Source organism: Pteropus medius, unplaced genomic scaffold, assembly GCF_902729225.1.
Source record: "Pteropus medius unplaced genomic scaffold, Ma_sr-lr_union100, whole genome shotgun sequence".
Lineage (NCBI taxonomy): Eukaryota > Metazoa > Chordata > Mammalia > Chiroptera > Pteropodidae > Pteropus > Pteropus medius.
Window position 1 is genome coordinate 29,310,544 of NW_024340696.1, and position 13,350 is coordinate 29,323,893.

The 13,350-nt window shown below is 40.5% G+C and overlaps 1 protein-coding gene across 5 annotated transcripts in view; it reads right to left on the bottom strand.

The window, feature by feature from the left end:
- The window catches only part of FYN (FYN proto-oncogene, Src family tyrosine kinase), a 202,813-nt gene that overhangs the window by 120,024 nt on the left and 69,439 nt on the right, over positions 1 to 13,350 (bottom strand). The window contains exon 1 of one of the 5 annotated variants that reach the window (XM_039870539.1): positions 6,375 to 6,804. The exons of 3 other annotated variants lie outside the window; for them this stretch is intronic. The gene's annotated coding sequence lies outside the window, so the exon portion shown is untranslated. Of the gene's footprint in view, positions 1 to 473; positions 596 to 6,374; positions 6,805 to 13,350 lie in introns of those variants that run through there. One more of the 5 variants, XM_039870538.1, reaches the window with a different exon arrangement.

The following is a 13,350-nucleotide window of genomic DNA, read 5'->3' on the forward strand; positions in this document are numbered from 1 at the left end:
CAGAAAACACTCACAGTACTGGTGAGGATACGAAGCAACTGTAACTCTAATATAGTGCTAGTGAGAGTGTAAATTAATAAAGATACTTTGGAAAACTGGCAGTATTTATTAAAGCTGAACATACCCATATCCTATGACCCAGGATCTCACCTTCAAGTAATCTCTCCTACAGAAATGTTATATATGCTCGCCCACTGACATGTACAAGAATACTCCTAGGTGCACTATCTGTGATAGCCCTAAACTGGAAATGACCCGAAATCTCATGTACAATAGAAGGGTTAGATAAATTTTGGTATAGTTTTACAATATATTACACAGCAATGAGAATGAACAAACTACAACTTGAAACAACATGGATTAATTAATCAAATATAATGTTAAGAAAGACAAGAGTACATACTTAATATGTTATTTACATAAAGTTCAAAATAGACAAACCAACCTATGTTGGAAATCATGCTATCAGTTACCTTTGGCGCGAGTGGGGATGGTTAGGGACTGGAAAAGTGTCTACGGGGCTTCTGGTGTTTAGGTGATGTTCTTTCTCCATCTGGCTGCTGGTTACAGGGGAGTGTTCACTTTGTAAAAATTCATCATCTGTGCACTTAACAATCTGTGTACTTTTCTGTATAAGTGTTATACTTCAATTAAAAAAAAAATCTCACTGGTTAATACAGTGAAACCAGAGACAAAACAGAGCTCTTATAAGAACTGAAAGCGAGAGAGCACAGCAATTTAATCTAAGCAAGATAATTCAAAAATTTGCTTTGCTAAAAGCTTAAAAGTGCCATTTCACCTAATTGTGTTTTTTTATTCACCTAAGATGACTGCCACGGCAAAGCTATTTTATTATTGTATATTATGATGGCATGAAGCAGTTTCAAAATAAAATAACACAAATAATTTAAATTTTATATTACTGGCTCTTTTGAAGTGAAAATTTGGATGTTTAAGTTTAGTTTTTTTATGTCAGTTAAAAAAGTTTCCTAGGGCCTTGGTTTACAGTCCACAGTATCCCTAGATGGGAAAGCCCTGGGGATAAAGGTGTTTTCTTTTTGTGGCACACAGTATGCATTCAACATTTCCCTTCCAGAGTCACCATGTGAGATCAGCTCGGTCCTGCCACTGGAAGCAATGACAGTTCAGCTTGCCTCTGCTGACTTGCTGCAGATAAATGTATAGTTTCCAGCTGACAGTCTGAAATATGGGAAAAAAAACCTCCAGGACACCATGCCTGCCTTTGGCAATTTCCAAGCTCTTCAGATTCCCGCTATGGAATACACATGGTCACGAGGTGGAGTCCTGACCTACCTCAGAGCCCAGCATCACACAGATGGAGAGAACATTCTGTCCCTCAGTCTTGGGGACAGTTGGACCACTTCTTTTATGCTAGGCCCTCTCCTGCTTCTGGTCAGAGTCTGTGCAGGGGCGAGCCCATCATCATTAGACATGTGCTCCACACAACTGCTCCACCTACCACTAAAATGAATCCCTTGGAGTGAGGAAACTAGATGGCCAGGCTCTGGCTTTCTCAGATAGTGTCTTGTCTTGGACTCTCTGGTAGGAAGATCGATTTGGGCACTTACATGGCATCCTGGACTAAACGCAGCCCCCACAGGAAGTGAGAGAGGGCCAAGCCCACCATGTGGAGTATGTGAGGTTCCCATGAAGAAAACCTCATTCACTGTCACCCCGAGAGGAAAGCACGGGGACCGGGCTCCTGGAGTGGGGCTGCTCTTTCTTTGGCCTCTCCATTTCCCTGAATATTAACTTCCCAAAGGAGACCCTTAGATTCAATCTGTTGTTTTTGTGAAGACTTTATGGTGCTAATTCTACTCCTGTCCTAACCATCTGACATTGATTTTGTCGGTCGTTTATGAAGGAAGTTCTCTCTGGTAAGAAAATAACATTTGCTTTTTAAATATATATATATATATATATATATATATATATATTTTTTATATATATATATATATTTAAATAAAATATATATATATATTTTATTATGAGTGGCCACAGAGATTTTCCATCTGAAAATATAGACAAATCACAAGAGTCAAACATGATAATCAGTTAAGCGTTGATGTGGACTGAGGAAAATCATCTCAGCCATTCTCTGAGAGTCTTTTAGCTAGATGACTGGCTCTCCCAGCCAGGGCAGAGGTAAGCAAACTACAGCCTCTGGGTCAGATCTGACTCACTGCTTTGCACAGCCCATGAACTAAGAATGGCTTTTACATTTTGAAATGGTTGAAAAAAGACTCCAAAGACTATTTCATGACATATGAAAATTATAAGAAATTCAAATCTCAGTGCATATAAATGAAGTATTGGAACACAGCCACACCCACTAGTTCATGTATTGTCTCTGGCTGCTGTCGGGATGCAACGGCAGAGCTGCCTTGGCAGAGACTGTATGGCCTGCAAAGCCACACAGTGGCCTGACCATCCGGCTATTTATAGAAGAAGGTTGCTGACCCATGAACTAAGATAATCGTTATATGTTTGTGGAAGGTTGTCCACTCTGATTTTCCTACTGTCCCTTACATGTTTTGAGCTTCTGGGGCTGACTCTGCAATGAATCAAAGGCAAGTCCTAATGCTGATGCCAATTTCACACTTAACTAGTAAACCAACACAACCCACTAAAGCGGTGCCTTTCAACCCGAGGTCCAGTCATCAATTCAGTGGGTTGCAAAATTCATCTTAGCTGGTTGTGCTCAGTAACGAAATAAGAGAGAAAAATATCAAGGGCATTGTTATATGGACTTGATTATGCTCCTCTCATTGATTCATATGTTGAAGTCCTAACTGCCAGTACCTCAGAATGTGACTATATTTGAAGATATAGACTTTAAAGGAGGAAATTCAGGTAAAATGAAGTCCTAGGGTGTGCCCTGATCCAAAATGACTTTGGTCCTTATAAGAGGAAGAGATTAGGACACACGCAGAGAAGAGACCATGTGAGAACAAAGGGGGAAGCTGCCGTCCACAAGCCAAGGAGAGAGGCCTCAGAAGAAATCAACCCTGCTGGCACCTTGAAACTGGACTTCTAGCATTCAGAATTGTGAGAAAAAAAGTTTCTGTTGTTTAAGCCACCCAAACTGCATTGCTTTGTTACGGCAGTCCTAGAGAACCAATACAGGTATTATACGCAGTAATATTTGGTGAAGAAACATTTTTTTTAAAAAATCACACATGAGTGTGATATGGTTGTGATGTAAAAATGTATTAAATTCTATGTGTCAGATCAAAATAAATGAAAGAACACTGCACTAGACAGAGAGACAGAGATGCTTGGTAGCACAATCACAGAGGAGTGTTCAAAAATCGAACCAAGACAAAAGAGGGGAAAAGAGCACTTATTGAACATATTATACAATATTTTATTTATTTCTCATAGTAACTCTATGCATGGATAATGTTATATGTCTTCAACTGATAAAACTGAAGTGCTGAGAAGTCACTTATGTCCCTGGGAATGGGATATAGTTAGATAATATTAAGGGATCAAATAGGAAGGGGAAAACATTTATAACTAATAATGGCTAACATTACTGAATGCTTACTATGTACCAGGTACTATGCTGACCTTTATATTAATGACCTCACTTCATCCTTATTATCCACGTTTTTCAGCTGAAAAATCTGAGTCTAGGAGAAATTAATTAACTTGCCCAAGATTACAAAGCTGGCAAACTTCAGACCCAATATTTAAGCCCCCATTGGTCTGACATTTGAGCTACAGCTCTTGCCTACCACAGTTCCTCTTTTGAACTGTATATACTTACTGTCAACCTAAGTATATAAATATTGCTGGTAGTCTCCACTTGAAGAAAAAAATGCATACTTTTTATTAATATATCCAGTAAATTCGTGCACCCACTGGCAGCACATATTATGTGCCAGGCCCTATTCTGAGGGCTAAGGATACAACAGTGAACAAGACAAACAGAAATCCTGCCACCACAGAGGCTATTTGGGATAAACGTTATGATATAACCATCACACATTAACTGAAATCATTTCATGGGTAATGCAGTGAGGAGTAGTTCACAGGCCAATGAAATTGCAGAAATTGTAGAAAACAGAGGAAGGTGAGTAAGATTTACTAAATAAAAATTTCAAGTAATTTCATTTGACATATCTTGTATACACATTTACTTATGTGGGCATGTCTCGTTTTCCAGTTGACTGGAAGTTTTACAATAACAAGGACTATGTCATACTTTAAATATCCTCCTCAGTGCTTGGCGTGGTGCACAGCAGTCTGAATTTATTGATTTATTTTTAAGTCGTTTCCAAGAGAAATGTGCAGAGGTTACTCAGGGACTTGTAAGTCAGGTGTAATGACAAGATTAGACAATCCTTGGGAAGTCTCAGTGGAGGAAGATAGATATTACAGCATAGCATCAAGGATGTGATCAAAGAACTGTATGCTTAACTTTGGAAGAATTTTAGCTACCAGTACAATGGTTTAAGAAATCAGAATGAGTGCCTGATCATGAGAACATGAAAAGAAAATACGATTAGGCTCAGTGAAAGGAAACCTGGGCATGGAGTGTTAAGAATTTTAATATATTATGGCAAAAGTTTTTCCAAGTTTCCTTTGCCTTCAATTTTATTTAGAATTTTTCATGTGCAGAGGTTTAATATTTTATTCAGTCCAAGTCTATTGATTCTTTTGTCAAGAAATAATCAGGGAAGTGAGCAAATATTTGATATAGAATGTTTACTACATGTTATTTATAATACCGAATATGAAAACAATTGGTTGTATAGTAATAGGATGGTGAATGGTTAAATTAATTATGTTTATTCGTACAATGGAAAACTAGTCACTATTTAATCCATTAAAAGTGATCAAATTTAATATTAAATGAAAGCAGGATCAAAACCATAAAAATGTATATAAGATATGCATTCCATACCCAAGAGAAAAAATACATACATTTTTATATTTCTATCTCATATGGTGTGATTAAGAGATATTATTATTTTTATTGCTTACCAAATTTTCTACAATGAGTGTACATTTTCAAGTCAGGAAAAAATAAAAATCAATTAAAATATGTTTAAATCAAAATAAAGTATATGCATATAGAAGTAGTTCCACTATGCATCTTTGACTTCCAGAGACCTTTGACCACACTGGCATGTGTAGCAAATTCTGGTAATGTTATTTAAAAAAGTAATAATTCAATTACAATCAGTACTTCAAAAAAAAAAAAAGTATATATTTAAACTCATCAGCAAAGAGGTTTCAAAATAGATTCAGCAGTAGCTAGGGCAGTCCCCAAGATGAGATGATGAATTCTAATGAATTGTTTGGCTTTGACAATACATTCATTCAACAAACATTTGCTGAGTACCTGTCATGCTCCATGCACCCGGTTATGTATTGGAGGGCCAAGTTGAATCTCTGAGAACAAATGACCCATGGGCTGACTCTGGGCCTAAGCACCCCAGTCTGTAGCAAGATCCAGTGGCAGGCAGGGCTGGGCAGTAACCGTGCAGCTCCACCCCAATCCTCTCACCACATCTGGGCTCTGACCCTGTGGGTCTGTGGCTCTGAGAAAGGCTGGTTTCATCTCTCCAGCTCCAGCCGCCTCATTTGTAAAACAAGGATAATCCTGACCCAGTTCGCAGTGCTGTGGCAAAGAATAAGTAAAAACCATTCTGGGCTTGTTTTTATCTATTCAGAGCCAGATGGATTCACCTGTTAACAACCAGTGTTGCTTCCTTTCTTAGGAAATTATATATTTAAGACAAAGTAAAGGGTTAGAAATGAGGTCCAATGATTAAAGGGATATTCTGTATTTTTCTTCCTCAGAATATCTAGATTAACAATTATAGAAATAAATACCAGTTTCCCAACCTCAGACAAGAGCAGAGGGAACTCAAAGATCTCACAAGTTTAGGTAACAATTCAAGCACGAAACTGGGTGAGATGCTGCTAGTCTTTAGGGAAATAATTCAGTTATAAGCAGCACTTCAAAAATCTAAGAAAATTAACTTAACAGTTATCCACCTCTCCCTTAGAAAGGTGATTTTAAAAAAGCAACATTTAAAAACAAGTGTTAACCTAAGTGGTAGGAAACGTAACATTTCTAAGAAAGACTAAAGGGCATGATCGTTATGTCTCAATCAGACATAAATATGAAAATCTCTTCTCTCCTAAATTGAAGTTTTCCCAAACATTGGAAACATCTGTGTAAATTAATGCCCAAAATTATAGATAGAAGAGGAGGTAGAGAAAGAGCTGGGAGAAGCGAGGGGGAAAAATCATATAGACCGAAAAATGGGGCCAATTTAGGAGAGAAGTACCCTTAACTGGCTAGTAAGGTGAATAAATAAGCACTTTAGAAATACCTGAACAGAGAGAGAAGGTGCAGCTCCAACTCCTAGCGTTCACATTTTACATGAAAGGTCGAGGGTGTTTTCCAGTTGTTTCTACAATGTCTTCATATTCTTTGCGGTCCTTCTACCACAGTAACGATTAGTAAATGGGGTGTTCTGACAGCTTTACAGTTACCTGGACTAAATTCTCCCTACCCCTCTTCATTTCAGTGATGTTGCCTGTCGATACACAGGTGGGGCAGGGCACAAATGGCTCAGGGGAAGCAAACACCTCTATTTACTTTTCTGTCTCATGGGTCACAACAGGTATGGTCCCCGTGCCATTGCTCCCACACCTTCTCCCACTCTTGTTACTGCTGAGTCCCAAACACTCCAGCCCCCAATGGGCGTGGGTAGGAGGAGCAGTAGCAGCCACAGGTGAAATCTCCAGCACTGCCCCTGCCTCCTTGCCGACAAAGCTCGCGGTCTCCAAACTGGGGCAGGGGTGGGGGGTGGGGTCAGTACTGCACACACAGCAACTGTCGTTTACTCTGAAGGACGTGAGTGTGCTATGATATATTCAGTAATTGCTCTACTTTTAAAAAGGCAGTTGTAAAAATTACATTAAAAATGCTTGTTGAGGCCCTGTGGGTATGAGTCACTTTGTAAAGCAGGATCAAAATGGATCTTCTGTTATGGGTTCCTGCTGGTTCTTTGATTCCAAACAACTTTATTAATGTTAATAGGAGTTATGCACACATCAATGAGAATAAATTCTTTGGGTTTGGTGGCGTTTCAATTAATGGGTTGTAATAAGCAATGTAAAATGCTTTCTAATTTTCTTCCAAGTTATGACACATTATCCAGAGAGCTGAAAATTAGGCACAAGTCTCACCAAAGGGTGGGAAAGACCCGGAGATGGAAAAAAGAAGGCTCTCCAGCTGGTTGGAGGCCTGCCGGAGCCTCTGCAAGACAACTCCTCTGCACAGTGCCTGGGAGTGCGGCCCAAGGGATAACGAGTGTGATGAAGGGAGGAAAAGAAAACTCACGACAGTGAGCCTGATGCAGAAGGAATTTACCGTAATCTAAAATGGGAACACCTGAGCGCAACTGTACTTCTTAAATCTGTCACACAATTGTTCCATCTTTTCAGGGCATAAGTTAATGCTATTCATTGACTTCTAAAAATACCCACCAGGATGAAAATGGAAATTTAAGTTCCAAGGATGATGTAGCAGAATTTCTAATGAATAGGTTATTTCGCAATAACACAAAGTGCTGCTTTGGCTTTCTGGAAACCCAGCTTCAGAGTTAACCCTCTCTCACCCAGGCCCGCAGGGCCCTCCTCACCTCCTCTCATGGGGAACCACCCACATGCCGATGACTGATATCCTCTGAGGATGGGGGACATGCCCTGGGGGCTGCAGCAGAGACAAGTTTAAATGGCAAATGCCTGACTTTTATGATTTAGTAAAAACTGATAAAAATTTTAATCTAAAGATCTCTTCTGTGTTTTCTGTTTCAAACTTTCCATACTTAATTAGAGAACTGATAAATTTTTTAATCTAAAAATCTCTTCAGTGTTTTCTGTTTCAAACTTTCCATACTTAATTATCTTATCCTTCCTTACGTTTTATCCTATGCTTCTTCACAGATAGTGAGAGGACATCTGCTGACAAATAACAAGACCCCACAACATAAAATACTAGATACACAGTGATGGATGTAGAGCAGTCTGATCTTCACTGCTCAGAGTCCAGTTTCATATCTGAGAGATTTGGGAACACTGTCTGCATCACTTGTAATGCCTAAGGTGGTCCAGTGACTGTCTAACCTCCGGCACAGCACCCTGTTTGGCTCAGTGGTCACCTCCCACCGGCAGGTTTCAGAGCATTTTGAGTTTAAGGGACTTCGCATTTAGACACTCCAATGTAAATGATTTCCATCGTAACCAAGGCAGGGCTTCATGTGGTGTGTGCATTTTATTTAGGATTATGTGGCTTTTCAAGGGAGTCTCCCATTTTTCCTGTAACACCTGCCTAGTTACCCTGAAGCAGAGTATATGAAAATTCTTATGACATGTATTTTAACTGAACAAATATTTATAGGGAGCAAAATTTGTTGGTTAGGGAAATGAATACCAGAATTCAACAGAACGTCCATACCAGCCACTTAGGTATATCTGGGAATGGATTGATAGTTCACTCTACGAATTATCAGAAAATGGGTCTCTCCAGTGGTCCAGTGGTTCATACTAGAAAAACATGAGCCAATTACAAAAACAGCAAGTGTATCCAAGACGGTGACAAATGAAAAGGGTGCCTGGGTTGTGCACTGTTTTTGGATTACTCCTTCCTGTCACTTCCACTGGTGTAAGAGATATAGAAGTCTTCTATAGAGTATATGATCTGTGAACATACTCTTTGGAAAAAATGTTTTGCCTTCATCCCAGCTCCCCACAATGACTAGCTGTCCTCACAATAAACTTGTTGGGAACCAGGGGAAGATCTCTGTATAATAGGTGTCTGAACAGGGTGCAAGATGCTGGTTAGGGGCTAATGAAGAGAACAGAGAAGTATCAGATGCCATTTTGGCCTTCAAGATGTTTGTAGCCCACTTGGCAGAGAAGCTATATGCACACGCCAAGTTAACAACACAATACTTAACCACTGACTAACTATCACGACGGATGCAGAGTGGGTCTTGAAGAAACTGGGTAAAAGTCCTAGATTTCCCAACCACACATATTTTTCTTGGCTGGGAAGCCATAAAATTTGGGACCAGAAGATGACCAGAATCCAGCTGAAGTTCCTCAGAAAAATGGAAACTAAGCAGCCTAGCTATTTACCCATTTTCTCTAGAAAAAAGCCCTACACACTTTGAGTACTATTCCCAGGATCCTCCATTTACTTCAAAACGTCAGCTTCCTGCTGACCTCTGGAGGCCACTCAGAGTCCCAAGGGCATGCCGCCGCTTCATCTGAGTACGGTTCTGGGCTTATTGGTAGTTTTTTGGATTTTCTAAATCAGGTATCTTTTAGTGAAACAAATTTATTTCTTTCTTTTTATAAGTATTAATTCAATATTTCAAATATTTGGGCTTCATTTAAAAAGTTTTTCCTCAACCAATGCTGCTTTTATGGCTTGACTCTGAGAGTGAGGTTTCGCCCTATGGATCATTTTTAAAAGTCAATAGATAACACTAATAAATGTACAAGAGGTCTTCCTATTCTCCAGCTACTCTGAACTGAGGACTACAAATCACAAAGCTGATCATATCCTGGCCGGTTTCATTCATCGTACGTCCTCAGCTTTTCACTTTCACATTCTCCAATCTGCGAAAAGTCAAGTATAATTATTATTAAGTCAGGGAAGGAAAAAACCCCCCTCATAATATTTTCATCTAGTGATTCCTAGAGGGTGGGTGGTGGAGACCACAGAGGTTATATATAAAGAAGGTAATATAAGAACCTGAATAACAGGCGTCTTTGCCTATAGCTTTGGCTGGCTGATGTTCTACATTGTCACTTTTGAGATAACACAGAAGAAATGTGTTGAGGCTAATTTCATTTCTGCAGCAAACGGTGCACATGTAGAATTACCTGAAGAAATCTGTGGAAGAGCATGTAGAATTTCAGCTTCCCAAAGAAGCCATGCTACATTCATTGGGATATTTAGCTTTCCAAGAGAACTTCACAAACATTCATCATGTCAGGAATGGAGTAAACCACATGAATAGAGAAGAAAAGCATCTTCTTTCCCATAAATGACCTTCTCCCCTCTGAATAGTTTCCCACATGCTAATTTACAAAGTGGATAAGACAGTATAGATACAGCACTGATTTCACTGAAGTATTCTTGTCCCCAAATCCACAGTTTACATTAAAAGCTGTTAAAATAAACCAAATTGACTTAAAAAGGACATTTTATTCCCACATGTCTACAAGCCAGGAAGAGGCATCATGGTCCTGAAAATCTAGGAAGGCCATGCTTAAGGATTCAGAAAAAATAAGGCAAAGTCAGATTTGGGGGAACATCCACACCTCCTGTTACCATAACTCTCAGTCCCTGGTTTTCTCCACCTCAGAAGGGACCCTGCCTCCTTCACTCTGCCCTGAGCATTCCTTTCTTCCCAGCTGGGCACTGCAGAGGACTCTGGGAGCTCATAAACAGACCACTGCTGATTATCCCCCTACTATATTTCTGTCTTAAATAGGAATGGAATATTACATTGCGAAACCACTGACGCACATTTTTAAGCTAGGAAGAAGCGTAGCTTTAGGTTTTTCATTCTTTCTACTGAGTAGCCAGATTTTGGAAACATAGTATAACATAGTTAACTGCTTCAAATAGCATGTAATGTGATGAATGGCAAACCTGGATTTTTTGGTTCGTGGTCTCTGTTAAGTGGAATATAAAACCTAACCCAGCCTTTTGGTAATACAGGGCTACCTAGGTAGTTCTTACACCAACAGAAAAGAAAACAAGGGCAGTGACTAACTCATAAGCAGAATGAGGTCCTTCCCACAAGCTTGGCTTAAGTGGGTACTATGTATAAAGTAGCGTGGTGTGGAAACTTGGAGGCTTGAATAAGAATCTGCCGGGTCAGCACCACGCAGTGGAAAGAACTCAGCGACGACTTAAGAAATCTGATTCTCCATGGCCTCTCTGATGATTATTTTTCTGAGACTGGAGTAGTCACTTCACCTCATTAGCCCTCAGCTTTCTCATAAAATAAAGAAGGTAGACCAGGTGACTGCTGGTTCCTTCCAGCCACTGCCCTAACCTCATGGGGGTTCATTTCCCAGAGTCTCTGCCCCCTGCTTTAGCCTCTGAGCTCTCCAAGCTTTTTGGAAGGGCCTCTCTGGGTGTGGAGCCCTCCTCTGCCGACCTCACCTCCTCCAAGAGCCCTTTCTGACACTCCAAGGAAAACACCAATGGCCCAAAGTGTGTTGTTGATAGCCTGCTGTTTGGTCCTACAGTGCATTCTCCATAGATGGTACAAGGGTTAGAGACACCAGCTTTGGAGGTTTTCCCACCAAGAGGCTGAAAAACACAACTCCTCTTAGCCTCGGCTTTCCCATCACCAAAGTGGGGCAAACAACCTCTTTCACAGAACTGGCAGATGTCAAGCGCTCAGCCATTCTAAAAGCTGCCAGATAAAATTCAGGATGTCCAGTTAAATTTGAATTTTGGATAAACAATTGGGGACGTACTTATACTAAAGTTATTCACTGGTGACCTGAAATTCAAATTTAATTGAGCATCCTGTATTTTTTCTTTTATTTGCTAAATCTGGCACTGATAGATGCTGCTGTTGCTGGTGTTAGGTACCAGGCTGCCCTACAAACCAGCCTTGTACAGAATAAAACCACCACTGGCCTGACTTCTGGGTTTTAGAAACAAGAATCCATGTGATTCAAGTTTTTTTCCTCCTTAATCCTCTCTCCCTTCCTACAACTGTCCCCTGTCCAGCCTTCCTACTGGCTTCATATCACCACATATTCTGCCTGGGTCTCCACCCAGAGGTCCCAGTGTCTTCTGACCACCTTTGCGTTCACAGCCCTGTTCCCTCTGGTTAAGCAAGTTGATCAAATGAATTCATATACATGTGTCACTGATCATTTAATGAGTCATCGACCTCCTCTGAAACAACTGTTTTTTTTTTTTAAAGGTCATTTATACCCTCAAGTTAAAATTATCAAATTGTAGGCCATCGAATTGAAGTGAAAAAAAAAAAAAAAAGGAAGGAACTGTGTGAAAAACAGGCATTGGGGGATGGGGGGGGGGTAGGTGGCACCATCTTGGAGCTGGTTCTCACAAGAGTTTCTCTAAAGCGTTTCTGCTTTTCCTTTCATCTTCTGGGCCTACCACAGCTCCCTTGGTAGCAGAAGAGCCTGTGGATGAGGGGCGAGTGGAAGCGGGAAAGTGGAGTAGGGTGGAGCAGGAAGTGGGTGTCTATTTACGAACTGGTCTCCACACTCTGACCCAGTGCAGCTCTTAGGGCCTCCTAGCGCCAGCAACTTAATTTAGACTGTGGAAAACACAAGGCCTGACTGAACTTTTTCCTTTTTGTCCACCTTGTGTTCAGAGATGAAACACAACCCTCTGACCTTTTTACCTGCTCGATCCTGAATGCTGGGCAAAACAACTCTAGGTACCGTTAAGGACCACTTCTCTTTCCAGGGCAAATCAATCTAGATGGTTCTGAAAGCTAACTCGGAGGAGAGTAAGGGCTGACTTGAGATGGTGAGACACACTTCAATCAAGATAACTTCCAACTGGGTTGGCTGAATTCCTCCTCAGGCCAAGTTCCGCCCTCCTGGAAAGGATATCTCTGTGCCTAGGTTATTCTATCCGAGATGACCCTTTATCTTGATGTCCACAGCCCAACAGCTAAAAGCACTTCACCAAAGCATTAAAAGGAAAAGGCTTAAAATGAATGAAATGGGAAAATACTACATAACAGATCATTTACTATCCTTATCAAGCAATTAGCCCTTGGCAGAGTGACCCTCACCCAACCTTTTGGGAAGACAAAACTGCCATGTGTTCTGTCTCACAATTCAAGGTGAGATGACTAGTACTAGCTTGGGATTGAGAAACTCCATTCTATAATTTTGCAATACCCATTGCGAGGTAGTGAGAGGCACCTGGGGTCTCCCCTACTGACTCAGCAGAATACACCTTCCAATTATCTTTATATCTTTGCAACTCTGCTCTGAGATTAGGGATGTGAATTTTTTTTTCTTCCAGATAATAACAGAGTTCTGGTGGAAATGGGTGAGAGTGGGGACAGGTAGTAGCATCCTGTCCCAAAAGCTTTACATTCTTATTTAATCCTCCCAGCAGCCTAACTAGGAGAAATGGGGCCCTCGGTCCAAGCAGGATTTGAACTCATGTCCTTTGGACACCAACACCCACTGTCTACCATACCCTGTTTGATTCAGGGCAATTTCACTTTTCCCTTGGGAGAGTGGAATGCTGATGTTTTTTCAGAGTGTGGTCAC